At 43.7% G+C, this 11,969-nt stretch overlaps 1 non-coding gene across 1 annotated transcript; it reads left to right on the forward strand.

Annotated features, from left to right (window-relative positions):
• Positions 1–203: 203 nt before the first annotated feature.
• Trnas-gga (transfer RNA serine (anticodon GGA)) lies at positions 204–278 on the forward strand. The gene has a single exon. It is a non-coding gene; the product is annotated as a tRNA-Ser (tRNA).
• Positions 279–11,969: the final 11,691 nt, after the last annotated feature.

Genomic DNA, 11,969 nt, shown 5'->3' on the forward strand with positions numbered 1-11,969 from the left:
GAGCACTATGGGACTTAACTTCTGAAGTCATCAGCCCCCTAGAACTTAGAGCTACTTAAACCTAACTAACCTAAGGACATCACACACATCCAGGCCCGAGGCAGGATTCGAACCTGCCACCGGAGCGGTCGCGCAGTCCCAGACTGTAGTGCCTAGAACCAGACGGCGGCAGAAGTGAAGCTGTGAGGACGGGCCGTGAATCGTGCTTGGGTAGCTCAGTTGGTAGAGCACTTACCCTGGAAAGGCAAAGGTCCCGAGTTCGAGTCTCGGTCCGGCACACAGTTTTAAACTGCCAGGAAGTGTCATATCAGCGCACGCTCCACTGCAGAGTGAAAAATCTCATTCTGCTAGCGTCCATTTCTCCACGGACACTCAGACGCCTCATTGAAAGTGTCCCCAGGAGATTTTAGGCACAAAGGTGAAGAGTGGACACGACCCGTATTAGCGTCTACTAATAGGTTTCCGCATGCTTTTGGTCAGACAGTGTATGGACGAAGGACTATTTCGTTGGCTAAGGAAGAATAATGCTCGGGCGTTTTTGCCATGCAGCTGCGCGAACATTTCGAGAACTCTGTGTAGAGACATCTGTTGTGTCACTTGGCCTCTACATTTAGTCCTCCGGTTGGTTATGGATTCCGCCCGACGCGTGCTGGAAGCCCAGAATAGCCGGCGGCTCATCTGGTCGCGCCTCAGGCAGCGCGGCCGCGCTCACTGGTCCGGGTCTCTGTGGCTGTTCCGCCGCCGACCGCTCCGGGTCATCCGCTTAAGTGGAGCAAATAGCGGGCACGCCCACCACGGCCACGCGACCGTAAACAAACCGCAGCCAGCTCGCCACGAGCACACACAATCTCATCTACCGTCTCTCGCACAGCTGTCTGTGTCCACAAGTGCAGAACAACTAACAGTAGCAAATTTGAAGCATTTCTTGACAATCGGAAAGTATGGTGCGTTCCGTGTAGTATTCTTGAGTGATACAGCAATGAGCAAGACGTTATCAAAACATACACCGAATTGATAGGTCTACTTATACTGGGTGTTTCCAAGACTTAAAAGGTTGCTACGCTAGTTGTAATGGTTGTAATGTTAGATAGAGAAATATGGTTCAAATGGCTCTGAGCGCTATGGGACTTAATTTCTGAGGTCATCAGTCCCCTAGAACTTAGACCTACTTAAACCTAACGAACCTAAGGACGTCACATACATCCATGCCCGAGGCAGGATTCGATCCTGCGACCGTAGCAGTAGCGCGGTTCCGAACTGAAGCGCCTAGAACCGCTCGCCTACCGCGGCCGGCATAGAGAAATAAAGTGATCGCTGCTACTATTGCTAGCTCGCGTACTTCTCCTGAATTTGTTCACTTGAAGGTTGTGGCTGCAACCTGAATAGTCTTGGCTCTGGTTCTGTAGTTAAGACCAACCTGTCTAACCTTAGGCTAATTGAAGTAATTCGTAATTCATGAAAAACAATGGCCTGTATTCAATTGGTGCGAAAGGAAGTGCTGTAGGATGCGCACTAGGTCGGAGATGGATAGAAAATGGGATGAGTTTCAGTTATTGAAAGCCTGAATATAATTACAGATGAAAATGAAAATTTATTGAATTCTATAATATAACTAAAAACAATTGTCAACATAATAAACTGTAATGAATGCTGAGCCTTGTGTATTTTAAGCTCCATGTTTGATAAATCTTAAACCTTGGGTCTGAGTCCGCTAATAAACTCACGGTCAATGGAACTGGAATAAGTAAGGAATGAGTTAACCATACACGCACTAACACCAACATGCAGATAATGAGATCTACACAAAGGAGAAAAGAAAAGAACAAAGGCTCTCGATCATGACCACACGTGGCTAGTAAAGAGATGCTGCTCCCACGATTTTATCACGCGGAATGTACATGTAACGTTGCAGTGGAAATGTACAGATGAAGATCAAAACTTGGGCCAAGAAATAAATTTAATTTAAGCGCACAGTGTGAGTGTAAGAGTACGGGAAGTACAGCACAAAAGGCTCTTAAACCAGAACACGACCACGTGGTGGTAACGAACAAAAGTAACTATCGAACAAATACGAATTCGAGGATAAACAGACCAAAACTGCACTGAACTTATCTCAAAGGTAACAATATGTGAAAGCTGAAATCTTAATACGAGGTGGTAATGAAAAAATAAAATACCGAAAAATTGGAGGCAGAGAATAAAAGGGATTAAAAAATCAGTTGCAAAATCACAATGTCATGTAAGGCACACGCACTCCCGGTTAGAAAAATGGTTCCACTGAATCGTTACCCATTCAACACACCTACAATTGTTCAGGTTACTATGTGAATCAAACAGCGGTGCACGAAATCACAGAAATTTCAAAGTATTCAGCACTCGCGATAATAAAGTAAGATTCATCACACGAACTAATAGATGATGAAGATATTGGAGAAAAGCGTCGGGGCTTCAGTTAAAATGAAAACATACACAATCCAAATATTAACTAAATTATCCAGCACTTACGAGAAATCGGTCTAACCAAACTCCCTGCGAACAATGACGAGCTCACGAACCCGGGGTTTTTCCTTCCAACAGAAGCGACAGAGACCAGGCCTACTGTATTATGTCAAGCTACACAAAACGTTCGACAAAGGAAAACAGTAACCTCTTTGCTAGCCTCCAAGCATCTAATAAAGGAGGTCTTACTGTCATAGCAGCAGGTAGTAGCAGACTACTCTTAACTCCCACGATTATACACAATTCGTAACTGCACACATACATTCATTCGTTTTATTAGTCCTTGTGGCCGAGCTGCTCTAGGTGCTTCACTCCGGAACCGCGCTGCTGCTACGGTCGCAGGTTCGAATCCTGCCTCGGACATGGATGTGTGTGATGTCCTTAGGTTAGTTAGGTTTAAGTAGTTCTAAGTTCTAGGGGACTGATGACCTCGGATGTTAAGTCTTGTAGTGCTTAGAGCCATTTTATTAGTCCTTGAGGGAAACGAAAGGACAGGTACAGAGGATTATGGCACTTAGACATTGGAAACATGAGTGTAGGACTCAGAGAAGCACCAAAATTCTATGGACTTGGCACATCTGCATCTGAATTACACATTTAGTGGACTTGTTTAGTATAAGCTATGAAAGATATGTAAACTGTGGCTGCTATGAACGTGTTCAGCTGCTCGCCCTTTTTACACTGGAGTAAATTTATTAACTGCACCGTAAGTTGAGGTGCCAGAGATATTGTGGTAAGGTTACTTTAAATAAAATCTCTTGAAGAGTCGAACATAGAGACTTCAGTCTTTGCAGCAAACGTCTAGGGGTAGCAGAGCACAGCAAGAGGAAAAACTTTTGTTGCACACAAAATGTTGTTGTAGACAGTTGAACACCGACAGTTGCTCGCGAGGCTACGCGTCTTTATATTGTATTCGACGGCTCTGAAACGACGAGTTTTCACAAAAATTTACTAAAGGCGTACTGCATCTGCGCACTCCCTCCCCTATTAAATTGATAGTGATTTTCAACAAGAAAGCCTTAAGAGTGAGTGTCTCTAACCAGAGAAAGATATTTCAAAAGTTACCCTCTTTGACGCGGAGCAAATGACTAAATTATGGCCAACTCACTTTTCATACCCGTGCCACAGTGTGCGTACTCTGCTGCCTCGCAGGGCACAATTAATAACATAACGGTGCCTAGCGTTGCCAGAGAGCGCCAACAAACGTTTTGTCTCTAGCAAACGTTGTGCTTCATGGCATGAACATTCACTCCTAGACGTTTGATGCCAAGTCTCTGAAACACCCTGGGTAATCAGCAAGCCACCCTGATATGTCTATTGCCAATATGGTTTCATAATTCCCCCCTTCCACGAAGGTCAGGAATACTGCATCCGAAGGATGACTGTCGGAAGAATCCCTATGAACCTTGGTCTGTCTCATTTTCCCGCTTTGGTCATTCGTGACAGATGTTTGGAAGGAAATAATACGCTGGTGGGCTAAAACACACTCAGTATGGCCAATGTGACAGCCCGTGGTCGTTAATCCACCTCTCGGACTCCATCCGGATCTGACTCACCTCCATAGCTCGCAGGCAAGCGCATTGCGCTGTACGAGCACTAGTAATGACCTACTGTTGTTAGGTAGTTGTGCCCGATCAGATTGAAGTGAACACTAAATTTTTAATTACGACTTTGTACCATGTTGTGGGTTGAATAGACTCTGTGCATTCTTAGAAATGTTATGGGTGTCTCTTGTAAATACAAGAAACACACTATGAATTATTGCTGCTGCACTGACATAAAATCAACACGTGGGCCAAAGGTTTCTGTTCAGTCGCTCGTCGACCTGTGTGGTGTGGCAAAACAAGACATTAAAGGGCAACTGAAGTTCCGCGTAAATTAAAAAAAAAAGTTTGGCTGTCGCACAGACTCCTGTGCGAAGGAGATACTCGCACTTACTGGCGTCCCTGGCGCAGAGAAGCAACTGAAAGAGTTTAAAACAAATGAGTTTCCGGGCCCAACTGAAATTCTAACTCGGTTTAACAGAGAGTACTCTGCGCTATTGGCACCTTACTTAGCTTGCATTTATTGCAAATCTCTCACGCAGCGCAAATTCCTAAGCAACTGAACAAAATTCTTCAAATGGCTCTGAGCACTATCGGACTTAACATCTGAGGTCATCAGTCCCCTAGAAGTTTTTTGGTTTGGTCATTAGTCTACTGCCTGGTTTGATGCGGCCCGCCACGAATTCCTTTCCTGTGCCAACCTCTTCATCTCAGAGTAGCACTTGCAACCTACGTCCTCAATTATTTGCTTGACGTATTCCAATCTCTGTCTTCCTCTACAGTTTTTGCCCTCTACAGCTCCCTCTAGTACCATGGAAGTCATTCCCTCATGTCTTAGCAGACGTTCTATCATCCTGTCCCTTCTCCTTATCAGTGTTTTCCACATATTCCTTTCCTCTCCGATTCTGCGTAGAACCTCCTCGTTCCTTACCTTATCAGTCCACCTAATTTTCAACATTCGTCTATAGCACCACATCTCAAATACTTCGATTCTCTTCTGTTCCGGTTTTCCCACAGTCCATGTATCACTACCATATAATGCTGTACTCCAGACGTACATCCTCAGGAATTTCTTCCTCAAATTAAGGCCGGTATTTGATATTAGTAGACTTCTCTTGGCCAGAAATGCCTTTTTTGCCATAGCGAGTCTGCTTTTGATGTCCTCCTTGCTCCGTCCGTCATTGGTTATTTTACTGCCTAGGTAGCAGAATTCCTTAACTTCATTGACTTCGAGACCATCAATCCTGATGTTAAGTTTCTCGCTGTTCTCGTTTCTGCTACTTCTCATTACCTTCGTCTTTCTCCGATTTACTCTCAAACCATACTGTGTACTCATTAGACTGTTCATTCCGTTCAGCAGATCATTTAATTCTTCTTCACTTTCACTCTTCTTCACTTCACTTGTCCAGATCCCATGTCCTTAAATCCTATGAACGTCTCTTGATTTTTCTTTAGCCTTGCTTCCATTATTAGCCGTAACGTCAGAATTGCCTCTCTCGTGCCTTTACTTTTCCTAAAGCCAAACTGATCGTCACCTAGCGCATTCTCAATTTTCTTTTCCATTCGTCTGTATATTATTCTTGTAAGCAGCTTCGATGCATGAGCTGTTAAGCTCTCTTCATTTAACAGTGGGATTCCCGTTGCACTGTTAATGTTACCACCGTTGCTTTTAATGTCACCAAAGGTTGTTTTGACTTTCTTGTATGCTGAGTCTGTCCTTCCGACAATCATATCTTTATCGATGTCTTCACATTTTTCCTGCAGCCATTTCGTCTTAGCTTCCCTGCACTTCCTATTTATTTCATTCCTCAGCGACTTGTACTTCTGTATTCCTGATTTTCCCGGAACATGTTTGTACTTTCTCCTTTCATCAATCAACTAAAGTACTTCTTCTGTTACCCATGGTTTCTTCGCATCTACCTTCTTTGTACCTATGTTTTCCTTTCCAACTTCTGTGATGGCCCTTTTTAGAGACGTCCATTCCTCTTCAACTGTGTTGCCTACTGTGATATTCCTTATTGCTGTATCTACAGCGTTAGAGAACTTCAAACGTATCTCGTCATTCCTTAGAACTTCCGTATCCCACTTCTTTGCGTATTGATTCTTCCTGAATAATGTCTTGAACTTCAGTCTACTCTTCATCAATACTATTTGTGATCTGAGTCTATATCTGCTCCTGGGTACGCCTTACAATCCAGTATCTGATTTCGGAATCTCTGTCTGACCATGATGTAATGTAATTGAAATCGTCCCGTATCTCCCGGTCTTTTCCAAGTATACCTCCTCCTCTTGTGATTCTTGAACAGGGTTTTCGCTATTACTAGCTGAAACGTGTTACAGAACTCAATTAGTCTTTCTCCTCTTTCATTCCTTGTCCCAAGCCCATATTCTCCTGTAACCTTTTCTTCTACTCCTTCCCCTACAACTGCATTCCAGTCGCCCATGACTATTAAATTTTCGTCCCCCCTTTACATACTGCATTACCCTTTCAATATCCTCATACAGTTTCTCTATCTGTTCATCATCAACTTGCGACGTCGGCATGTATACCTGAACTATCGTTGTCGGTGTTGGTCTGCTGTCGATTCTGATTAGAATAACCCGGTCACTGAACTGTTCACAGTAACACACCCTCTGCCCTACCTTCCTATTCATAACGAATCCAACATCTGTAATACCATTTTCTGCTGCTGTTGATATTACCCGATACTCATCTGACCAGAAATCCTTGTCTTCCTTCCACTTCAATTCACTGACCCTACTATATCTAGATTGAGCCTTTGCATTTCCCTTTTCAGATTTTCTAGTTTCCCTGCCGCGTTCAAGCTTCTGACATTCCACGCCCCGACTCGTAGAACGTTATCCTTTCGTTGATTATTCAATCTTTTTCTCATGGTAACCTCCCCCTTGGCAGTCCCCTCCCGGAGATCCGAATGGGGGACTGTTCCGGAATCTTTTGCCAATGGAGAGATCATCATGACACTTCTTCAACTACAGTCCACATGTCCTGTGGATACACGTTACGTGTCTTTAATGCAGCGGTTCCCATTGCCTTCTGCATCCTCGTGTCGTCGATCATTGCTGATTCTTCCACCTTTAGGGGCAATTTCCCACACCTAGGCAAGAGAGTGCCCTGAAACCTCTATCCGCTCCTCCGCCCTCTTTGACAAGGCCGTTGGCAGAATGAGGCTGACTTCTTATGCCGGAAGTCTTCGGCCGCCAATGCTGATTATTTATCAAAATTTAGGCAGGGGCGTGGATCGAACCCGGGACCGAAGGCGTTTTTGATTATGAATCAAAGACGCTCCCCTTAGACCACAGATGCAACTTTTTCCACTTAGTACTTAGAACTACTTAAACCTAACTAACCTAAGGACATCACACACATCCATGCCAGAGGCAGGATTTGAACCTGCGACTGTAGCGGTCGCGCGGTACCAGACTGAAGGGTGTAGAACCGCTCAAGCAACTGAAAAAAAGGGAAAGTGACTCCTGTATGTAAGAAGGGTAAAAAGAAAAGAACTTTCAAATTTCAGACCAATAAATTAACATCGGTTTACTGCGGGCGCTGATCACCATGATGTTGAGCGCTCCATTAACCAACATCATCAACATCATCATCGGTTTGCTGCAGAATTCTTGAGCGTGTTACAAGTTCGAATATAATAAATTTCCTTGGTACACGAAAGCTACTGTCCACAAATTAACATGGATTTAAAATGAAGCACTCTTTTGTAATTTAGCTTACCGTTTCCTCAGACGATATTACGATATCCTGCGAGCAACTGGCGGGGTATATGTTCCCAGATTTCTGGAAAGCGTTTGCCACCGTGCCTCGTTATGGTCTGTTAACAAAGATCCGAGCGTACGGAATAAGTTCATAGATCTATGAATAGCGTCGAAGAATTCTTAAGTTCTAAAATTTTAAACACGGTTGCGCTCAGTAACGATGCACGTAGAAACTTGATAGGACAGCAAAATAACAGCCAAGCTGGTGGCAGAATTATGGGTTTATGAACCCTTTCCCATGGTTTCAAAAAATGTAAATTTGTCTTCACCAGAAGGAAAATGGTCCTGTAAAATCGCATAATGACATAATCGGATACTGAAGCTATAAGCGTCTTGTCTAGTGCAATGTGCATGTCACCCACCGATATCAACAGTTACACTGCGTAACTGAAGGTAAGCGCAGACTCGTTCGCAGTAAGCGCCATCTACCGTAGTGTACCTACAGCCACGGCCTGTACATAACTGTGAATCGGCTAAGGTCTCTGGCCTTGTATGGGCCTTACTAAATGTCTGCTGGAGCCAATGTCACGTGCGTTTTATTTTGAAGTTTTACCACAAAGGCCTATTATATTGGGTTACTACCTTCAATTACGCATTTTTAACTATTGATGTTTGTGGGTGACATGAACTGCCTGATGGCTTTAGCATCCGTTTACGTCAATATGGGATTTCTCTTCTGAAGAAGACGAATTTATGTTTGTCGAAAACATAGCAAAGAGTTAATAAACCTCAGATTCTACATCTAGATGGCTGGTATTTTCCAGTCCTGTCAAGACTTCTTAAGTAAGAGAACCCATTGCGTTGTCCTGGACGGAAAGTGTTCATCGGAGACAAGCGTAACGTCAGCAACACCCCAGGGAAGTGTGATGAAACAGTTTCTGCTCACTATATACGTAAAGGAAGTGACGGATAGAATGAGCAGCAATCTGCGACTGCAGAAGAGTACAAGATGACGTAGACAAATGGTTCAAATGGCTCTGAGCACTATTTTACTTAACATCTAAGGTCATCAGTCCCCTAGAACTTAGAACTACTTAAACCGAACTAATCTAAGGACATCACACACATCCATGCCGAGGCATGATTCGACCCTGCGATCATAGCAGTCGCGCGGTTGCAGACTGAAGCGCCTAGAACCGCTCGGCCACACTGGCCTTTTGATGACGTAGACAGAATTTCTGCCTTGAGTGATGGATGGCTGATTGCTGTAAATGTAGAAAAGTCTAAGTTAATGCAACTGAGTAGGAAAAACAATACTGTAATGCTCGAATTCAGTATTAATGGTGCATTGCTTGGCATAGTCATATGGCTTAAATATCCGGGCGTAACGCCGTAAAGCGATGTGAAATGGAACGGGGATCTATGGTAAGGAAGGTGAATGGTCGATTCGGTTTATTGGAAGATTTCTAAGAAACTGTAACTCATCTATAAAAGAGACCACGTGTAGAATACCGGTGTGATCCATTCCTGAATACTGACTATCAAATTGGGTTAAATCGAGAGATCGAAGCAATTAAGAGACTTGCTGCCAGATTTGTTACTGATAGGTTCGAATAGCATGCGAGTATTAACACAAATTCTCCGTGAGTTCAAATGGGAATTCGTGAATGGAAGACGTGGTTCTTCTCGCGAAACACTACTGAGAGAAATTAGAGGACCAGCATTTGAAATTATGCTGCTACCAATGTTCATTTATAATAAAGGCCGCGAAGACAAGAGAAATTAGGACTCGTGCGAAAGCTTGTAGTGGTTTCTCCCTTCGTTCCATTTGCGAGTGGAACAGGAGAGGGAATTACTAGTACTGGTGCAAGCTACCCTCCGCCATGGCCAGCCGATGTGGCCGTGCGGTTCTAGGCGCTACAGCCTGTAACCGTGCGACCGCTACGGTCGCAGGTTAGAATCCTGCCTCGGGCATGGATGTGTGTAATGTCCTTAGGTTAGTTAGGTTTAAGTAGTTCCAAGTTCTAGGGGACTGATGACCTCAGATGTTAAATCCCATAGCGCTCAGAGCCATTTGAACCTCTGCCATGCATGGTGGCTTGTGGAGTATGTATCTACACGATAATTGTTGCGTGGGCTCTATCTTCGTATACATTTGTACTTGATAAGTAGCAGGATGATGCGAAGTATCGGCACTATCAATACGGCGATAGCATGTTACATAAAGAGTGAAGTGCCTTTCACCGCTCCTGAATCGAACGCAGTAGGTCTGATAGCTAACGGCGGACTTTAATTCAAGGCTGATGTAACTGGAGAGCCTTGAGATGCTTCTGAGAAGAGTGGGTGATAGGCGGTCTCCAGGTGTCCGCGTGGACAGCATGCAGCATTCGTGTCCGGGAGAGCAGCCAAGCTACCGCAAACAGCTATAGAGAAACAAAATGACGTTGGAGCTGGTGGTAACAGTGGTGATGTCAGCGCATTTATGCATGTAACCTGAGACTGTTACCTCAGAGCTTTAAAACAAATATAGAGTATAACAATTTAGCTTATAGACTGACGGCAAAAAATCGCGATACCAAAAAATAATTTCGGAAACACATTTGTCTAGGTGACGTATTTAAAGAATTGCCGTTGCAAGATCACAGGTTAATGTAAGCACGTGATACGCCGTCGCAAATGTGATATGCTGGCACACTTATACCAGCAGCAACCACCAGAATATTGAATGAAAGCCTGCAGATGTGCATGCATTTTATTGTACAGATGCCGGATTTTACCTCGTGAAATGGAGAACGAGCGGTTCTAGGTGCTTCAGTCCGGAACCGCGCTGCCTCGGGCATGGATGTGTGTAATGTCCTTAGGTTAGTTAGGTTTAAGTAGTTCCAAGTTCTAGGGGATTGATGACCTCAGATGTTAAGTCCCATGGTGCTCAGAGCAATTTGAACCATTTGGCATGGAGTTCTAGGCTGTTGCTGTCAACACAGGGACGGTTAATGCTGTTTGTGGAAGGCACTCCAGGTGTCGTCCAATGATGTCCATATGTGCTCGACTGGAGACAGATCTGGTGATTGAGTAGAGAATATTAAGTTACAATAGTGGTATGTGGGCGAGCGTTATTCTGTTGGAAAACATCCCCTGTAATGATGTTCATGAATGTTGTTATTGTTGTTGTTGTGGTCTTCAGTCCTGAGACTGGTTTGATGCAGCTCTCGATGCTACTCTGTCCTGTGCAAGCTTCTTCATCTCCCAGTACCTACTGCAACCTACATCCTTCTGAATCTGCTTAGTGTATTCATCTCTTGGTCTCCCTCTACGATTTTTACCCTCCACGCTGCTCTCCAATGCTAAATTTGTGAACCCTTGATGCCTCAAAACATGTCCTACCAACCAATCTCTTCTTCTAGTCAAGTTGTGCCACAAACTTCTCTTCTCCCCAATCCTACTCAATACCTCCTCATTAGTTACATGATCTATCCACTTTATCTTCAGCATTCTTCTGTAACACCAAATTTCGAAAGCTTCTATTCTCTTCTTGTCCAAACTAGTAATCGTCCATATTTCACTTCCATACATGGCTACACTCCATACAAATACTTTCAGAAACGACTTCCTGATACATAAATCTACACTCGATGTTAACAAATTTCTCTTCTTCAGAAACGCTTTCCTTGCCATTGCCAGTCTTCATTTTATATCCTCTCTACTTCGACCATCATCAGTTATTTTACTTCCTAAATAGCAAAACTCCTTTACTGCTTTAAGTGTCTCATTTCCTAATCTAATTCCCTCAGCAACACCCGATTTAATTTGAATACATTCCATTATCCTCGTTCTGCTTTTGTTGATGTTCATCTTATATCCTTCTTTCAAGACACTGTCCATTCCGTTCAACTGCTCTTCCAGGTCCTTTGCTGTCTCTGACAGAATTACAATGTTTACGGCGAACCTCAAAGTTTTTACTTCTTCTCCATGAATTTTAATACCTACTCCGAATTTTTCTTTTGTTTCCTTTAATGCTTGCTCAATATACAGATTGAATAACATCGGGGAGAGGCTACAACCCTGTCTCACTCCTTTCCCAACCACTGATTTTCTTTCATGCCCCACGACTCTTATGACTGCCATCTGGTTTCTGTACAAATTGTAAATAGCCTTTCGCTCCCTGTATTTTACCCCTGCCACCTTCAGAATTTGAAA

Source organism: Schistocerca gregaria, chromosome 2 (genome assembly GCF_023897955.1).
Source record: "Schistocerca gregaria isolate iqSchGreg1 chromosome 2, iqSchGreg1.2, whole genome shotgun sequence".
Classification (NCBI taxonomy): domain Eukaryota; kingdom Metazoa; phylum Arthropoda; class Insecta; order Orthoptera; family Acrididae; genus Schistocerca; species Schistocerca gregaria.